This window comes from Pinus tabuliformis, chromosome 1_1, assembly GCF_031772625.1.
Source record: "Pinus tabuliformis cultivar Carrire ecotype Pingquan chromosome 1_1, CPIR1, whole genome shotgun sequence".
NCBI lineage: Eukaryota > Viridiplantae > Streptophyta > Pinopsida > Pinales > Pinaceae > Pinus > Pinus tabuliformis.
This window is the reverse complement of record NC_142297.1, coordinates 571,709,795-571,716,409: the sequence shown is the minus strand read 5'-3', so window position 1 is coordinate 571,716,409 and position 6,615 is coordinate 571,709,795.

The window sequence follows — 6,615 nt, the reverse complement described above, 5'->3', positions numbered from 1 at the left end:
TACATCTTAAAGTGTCCTCCGAGTAGATAGTGGCGGTATTTCTGGAGCACGTATACCATCACCAATCCCTCACGCTCAGTAGTGGAGTAGTTCTTCTTAGCTTTGGACAATCGTCGACTTGCGAACATGATCAGGTGATCAATTCCTTCCGCTCCTTCCTGTGTGAGTATCACGCCCAATGCGATACACGACGTGTCAACATGCACGTGAAATTCGATGTCCCATTTTGGAAAGACCAATATAGGAGTTGATGCCATCTTTTCCTTGAGCGTTTCTAGACTTTTGTTACATTCCTCATTCTAGCAATAAGTAGCGTCCTTTTTCAACAATTGTTCCATCGGTGCTGTGATCTGCGCGTAGCTCTTGATGAACTTTCGATAGTAACCAGTGTGTCCCAGTGTGGCGCGCAGTTGTTTGACACTTCGTGGAACTTGCAGATTGAGTATGACAGCAATCTTCGTCGGGTCTACCATCAAGCCTTGCTTGTAGACCACATGGCTGAGCAAGTTCCCGAAGGGGACGAGGAAAGTTCACTTTTTGAGATTTAGCGCAATCTGGTGCGGTCGGTAAGTATCCAGCATTAATCGTAAGCTCGCGATATGTTTCTTGACTAGCCCAAATATGGTCCAATCATCCAAATATACTTCCAAGAACTTATGTAACAACTCCTTGAATGCAGCTACCACTACGCCCAATAATATCGCCCGCGCATTCTTCAATCCAAAGGGCATCACCATGTACTGAAAACAGCCCCATCCAGTGGCGAAAGTTGTTTTACTCCTGTCCTTTGGCGCGATCTTGATCTGGTGGTACCCCAAGAAACCGTCCGTGAAGGAGTAGGCTTCCTGTCCACCCACATTTTCTAGTACCTCATCTGTAAATGGTGTCGGAAATGGATTGTTAACACATGCATCGTTGAGCTTCCTGAGATCCACGCAGATGCGAATTTCACCCTTCTGTTTTTTCTCCTGTACAACCATAGGACTTACCCAGTCGAATTCCTCCACTGGTTCAATTATTCCTGTTGCAAGCATTTTTCAAACTCTTCGCGGACCTTTGCTTTGTATTTTGCATTCAACTAATAGGGCTGTTGCTTGACTGACTTCGCGTCCAGCTTCAGGGTTATCTTCATCATTCCCAGGTTGCCGAGGATCCCTTTTAACTCCGTGATTTTGGTCGGGAATAAATCTTGATATTCTCGAAGTAACTCGACGACCTTCTCCACCGTGGCATCATCTCAATAGTCCCTAAGCGTTGCATACTTCACCTCCTTCTCCGTACCAATGTTCACCTGTTTCGTATTTAGCAGCATGGTGATGTTGGGGTCCTCGATCACTGGTCTGCGCACCTCGCGAATCCCCTCTGTTTTTGGAATATTGATGTTTCTGGGATCATCCTCATCATCTTCGACCTGTGCGTTGTAACATTCTAGGGCACGGCTCAACTAGTGCGACAAGTCTGTCTACACTATTTCTTCCGGCTCCAATGGTACTTTGAACATGACGGCCTTCACCACTTGCAATGCATCGTCAACAATGTCCATCCATTGGTCCTCAAATAAGAATGTTAATAAAACCCTTCGCGCAAGATATCCCATTCGCCTGTACCATGTCGGAGCTCTGTTTCAGTGTACCAGTTCCTTGGGATGACATCCAGGGTATGATAAAATAAGTGTACCCACTCCGGCTGGGGCTCTTCTCCATAGGCCTAGGTCCATCTGGTGAGGTGCATGCGTGGGTCATCCCGTCCATCGTATTTCTTAGTTATTCGTAGTTCCAGCTTCCCAAACCTTATTTGCATCATCCATCTGCAGCCACGCCAGTCGTCAAAGGTTCCTTCATGTGTTCCCCACCAACGCACAGGCGTCGCACGCAACACCCATTTTAACGCATCAAACCGTTGGTGCTCTGGTACCGTGCTCTCAAACGTGGTTAGGAATTCATCTACCATTGTCAGCCCATCATACATCGGCAGTTCTCGATCTTGAGCTTTTACACAATACAGCGACCTAGTCATCATGTTGCAGTTCAATGTTGTTACTTCATTCAACCGATTATGCCACCGCTCATCTTCCTCATTTGAATCTGCAGTGCAGGACTTTGCATGCTCCCACGATATTCTTCCTTCTGCAGTCGGATTGACCCAATCTTGGTTTCGTGTAGTGATCTTGTAGATACAATCTAGTTCATCATCACTTCCTTCATCATGCACGGGTTCAGTGTAGCACACTCCTTCAGCCGGGTCTAGTGGGATGACTATGCAGAGTGACTTCTTCTCAAATATCATTTTCTATTTCTTTAAATTAATGACCCCATTCATATTTGTGGCCCAATCTATCCCTAACAATGCAGGGTAAGGGCTACTGTCATCCACGACTTCTATTACCTCAAAGTCCGTTTGTGTGCTCGCGCCTTCTATATCTACTGTGATTCCTTGTAGTCTCCCCATGGGCAGGATCTTCTGTTGGTTTGCCATCCGCAATTGAATAGGAGACCATTGTAGTGTGGGCTTGCCCATGCGCTCCCAAGTTTGTTTAGGTAGCATGTTTGCATCTAATCCTAAGTCCAGAATGATCTGATCCATCTCGTAATCGCCAATCTGCGTCATTAATCGCATTTCCCGTCCAGTACGTGAAGCATGTCTCCCCAATTTTCAGACCACGCGAGGTTCACCTGACCCTGTGCACCTAGTTATCAACTCTTGTAATCCTTTAACTGCCTTATTGTCGCGAAGCAATTTCATGCATGTCTCTAAAAAGGTAGTTAGCATCGAGGGATCCCTTTCTGGCTCGAGTTGATCCTTACTACCTGGGGTAGAGACCTCCGCGAAGCTCTTCCTAGCTTCCAGACATGTCTCCTTGCAAACCCCTGCGTCTTCCTTGGTTAGTTTCCCCTTATCCTCCCCTATGGCCGCGCCACTTCTGAGCATCATGTTCACATTGGGGTCTTCCTCGCACGGTTCGGACCTCATCATTTGGACGTTCTGTGTTGCCGTAGGTTGTGCTGCCCTTTTCTCATGGATCTGTGCTATCAGTGTGGGGCAATCTATCATTTCATGATCGAACTGCTCGTAGTAGGGGCACGATATTCTGGTCGAGTTGGTACAATCTCGCGCGTAGTGCCCTGGTCCTCTGCAGTTGTAATAGATTAGCTACCCGCGGCCCCCTCCTGGCCCCATTCCTCCCCGTCCTCGTCCTCGCCCTTGGAACCCACCGCGCACTATAGCTGTGGCTGAATCTTGACCTCGAACCTCAGTCTGCATCCTATAGGTAGGTGTGCGATCCATCAATAATTCATAACTATGGCAATCTCGTTCATCGTGGCCCACCAATCTAAAAGAATTGCAAAATAGTTGCTGGGGGGTCTGGGTAAACTTTTGTAGTAGGTGACAGTTGTTTGTGTTGTGCTTTCCTCCCACCTAACAAATTACGCACCAGAGTGAGGGTGCCGCACTTGGCCCTGCTTGTGCCTCTGGTCGCAACGGCATTGGTCCCCCCGCTGTCAAGTAGTTTGTGAATATCGGACAATGATCCTTATCGTGGCCCTGGCCTTTACACTTTACGCACCACACCTCCTCGTGCACTTCTGGCCTGGGTGCCTTCTCCTGTTTCAGACTCTGCATTTCCAAGCATAGATTTTGTATTTGCACGTGGATCTGCTGAACTCCCAACCCAGGATCCTGTATTGGAGTCTCATGCAACCTCATCGCTATTTCTAATGCTTTAGCCTGGGTCGAGATCTTCTGTTGTGACAGCGTTGTCCTCAGGTGTGGCATTAAAGACGCCACAAACCACACGCGGTGTTGCGCATCTGTTAGTGTCATGTTAGCCTCTCGGATCGTACTCTTCAGTCTCTAATCCAGATCCCAAGGGGTTTCTCCTGGCAGCATCACAATCTCCTTGAATCCTATGATCAACTGCGTCTCTGATTTTGGCCGACTAAACTCCTTTTTTAGCGCATCCCAGATCTCTGCTATTCTGGCATTGGGGTGATCACTAGAGTGCTTAATATACCAAGTCAGTGCGCGATCTTGTAGTGCACTTACCAGGGTAGCCTTTTTAATATTATTGTCTGTAACTTTATGCGCTTCCCACACTGCCCTTACTACAAACCAAAACTGTTCTAGATCTTCACTTCCTACTCCTTTGAATACAGGCAACTTGATCATGTTCGCCATGCTAAACTTCTGGTTTGCGCGTAGGTGTGCTAAGGCCACCTACGAACTCGTACCGCTTCTGATCCAATCAATCTTCAATCTCTTTTTTCATAGGGTTCCAAACTTCTGACATCAAACATCCCTTAGGCAGATCCCGGTCCTGGCAATGAAACCATTTGTTGGCTTATTGGGCCCTGACCCAGGTTCGGAAGAGTTATTAGCCAAACAAATCCTGCAGCTACCGGCCCTTTCAGCAACAGTCCGTAGAGCGCGGACTGAGGTCTCACCTGAGGTAGTAGGGGAGGGTGTTGGAACCATGTTTTCGCACCCTTGGGATGTCTTGATGTGGTCGGGAGGGTTTGTGAACCTTCTTGTACCGTCGCGTTACTTTGTACTGCTATCGGGCTTTCGCGTAGATCCGCGCAAGTGCACTTCCTTATTAATGAAATTGTTACAAATATGATCTTCTTATTACAGTCTTTAAGCAAACATTTAACAATATTACCTAGTGCGCATTATTATCATTCATAAAGACAGGCTAAAACTCATATAACAGATGCATAAACCAGAATATAACCAGATCCACAATAACTCAGAATCAACACAACGTTTCAGAACAAACTTATCTTTATTAATATCTTCATTTCAGTACAATATTCTCTCTGCCATGCACACGCAGCTGCAGGGGTACGCGCACATAGCTGCGGAGCCTCTATCTACCCACTAACGCCCTTGACTCAAACTTACAAACGCAGAACATCGATTACTTTCACCAACCCATAACACATCAAATCTAGTCAAAAAGACTACTTTCTACCCTTAGAGCCTCGCTCTATTTATACATTCCCATGGTCCGCAGACCATGGGCAAGCCGACTTACTTCCTATTATTCTATATTATTTTTGGGCGGACAACCCCTTGACTCGACCTATTACATTTCGCGCTCCGCGCATTTCGGAGATTTACAATATTCTTACCCTAACTTCTAGGCGTTAAGCTCCAAAACCATTACACAGGGCCTCCGCTACCCAACACACAGTAAATCACAGTAGGATCCATCTGCTGACCAAATAACCCAACAAGGATCTTCCTCATCTAGATAGCTTCATAAGTTGCTTGACTAGCAACCATGTACTCTATTTCTATCGAACTAAGTGCAATTGATCTATGCTTCTTGTTGTACCAAGAAACTATTTTTGACCCAATAATGAAGATTCCCCCTGATGTGCTTTTCTTGTCGGATGGACTCCCTACCCAATTTTCATTTGTGAAGCCTTGCATCTTCACTCCCTTTGTTTGTATGTACCAAATACCAAACTGATTGGTATCTCTGAGTTATCTCAACACATGTTTATTTGCCTTCCAATAAAGTTTGGTTGGCTTAACCATCACTTGACTAAGTTGGTTAAGTGTGAAACATATGCCAAGTCATGTGTTCACCAAATACATAAGTGAACCCACAAGTTTTCAATAAATAGTAGCCTCCACTACTTCACCTAAACTAGCATCTTCCTTGCTCCATTTCCCTGCTAGAGGAGTCTCTATGGGTTTGTTGCTCTCCATGTGGAACTTCTTCAGTATCTCGTTGCCATACTTTCCCTCAGAGACAAACATTTCCTAATCTCCTTGCCATACTTCAATACCAAGTGTTGAAGGCTCGAAAATCATTGCCTCAACAAGGGGGATAACCACCCAGTCGAGACCTTGGGACAGCTCCTTTTCCGTTTGGAATAGTGGCTCCGACTGGGGATGATGGGACCAGTTTCCCAATCTATTTTTATGCTTGTGCTAACATGATGATGTTTTGAGATTTTGGAGTAATACTTATCCTCAAACTAATCTAATTTAACTAATAATCATGTGCAGTTTATCCTAATCAAAAATATTTATCTAACTATAACTATCCCGAGAGTAACATGATATATGCGATCTAAAATGATGTCTAAAAGCAATTGATAATAAAGATCATTCAATTACAATAAGAAGTGAATCCGTTTAACAATGATCGTTTCGTATAAAAAGTTAGCCGAAATGATATGAGAGATATATCGCATAAAAATCATTCATGTATTTAGCATAAACTATAAATCATCATCATACAATAGTGCAATAATGGCAATCAAAAATTCAAACTTTCATACATAAATAACTTGAAGATAATTTATTGCTTGACGCATAAGTAAAAAGAATTAAGAGATAAAAGTACCATTTATAATACGTTCTACTCATGTGCTCCAGCAATATTGATCTACTTTCAAATCATCCAACATCATCTAAGAGTACAGAAGTGCAATTTCAGTAGAAGATGTCAAATTCAAGTAGAAAATAAATCTTGTTCCATTAATTTCACCAGAACTTCCTCAAAGGGACAAAAGTGCATGTTCTGAAGAATGTTTCTGATAAAATTTCTGGACCCCTCTCTAAATGCATGAGAGGGGTTTAAATACTAACTTATGAAAC